Source organism: Calidris pugnax, unplaced genomic scaffold (assembly GCF_001431845.1).
Source record: "Calidris pugnax isolate Ruff unplaced genomic scaffold, ASM143184v1 scaffold702, whole genome shotgun sequence".
NCBI lineage: Eukaryota > Metazoa > Chordata > Aves > Charadriiformes > Scolopacidae > Calidris > Calidris pugnax.
The window spans coordinates 19996-20522 of NW_015091381.1; the positions used below are offsets into that span (position 1 = coordinate 19996).

Consider the following 527-nt stretch of genomic DNA (forward strand, 5'->3'; position numbering starts at 1 on the left):
CACCCCCCAAGACATCCCCCTGCCTGCACCCTGGGGTGGGCAGCACCCCAAAACATCGCCCTGCCTGCACCCTGCCTGCGGGTCAAGGGGGGGAATCAGCTGGGGCATCGTCCTGCCTGCACCCTGCCTGCACCAGGGGGTGGGCAGCACCTCAAAACATCACCCTGCCTGCACCCTGCCTGCACCCTGGGGTGAGCAGCCCCCAAACCATGACCCTGCCTGCACCCTGGGGTGGGCAGCACCTCGCACATCATCCTGCCGGCGCCCTGCCTGCGGGTCAGGGGGGGAATCAGATGGGGCATCACCCTGCCAGCACCCCAAAACATCGCCCTGCCTGCACCCTGGGGTGGGCAGCACCCCAAAACATCGCCCGGCCTGCAGTGGGACATCAGCCAGGACCTCAGGACATCACCCTGCCTGCACCCTGGGGTGGGCAGCACCCAAAACATCACCCTGCCTGCACCCTGCCTGCAGGTCAAGGGGGGGAATCAGCTGGGGCATCGTCCTGCCTGCACCCTGCCTGCACC

The 527-nt window shown here is 67.7% G+C and overlaps 1 protein-coding gene across 1 annotated transcript in view; it reads right to left on the minus strand.

Annotated features, from left to right (window-relative positions):
* Positions 1–527, minus strand: part of LOC106899501 (liprin-alpha-3-like) — a gene marked incomplete at its 5' end in the record, with an annotated part of 15993 nt that overhangs the window by 7346 nt on the left and 8120 nt on the right. The window lies entirely within an intron of this gene.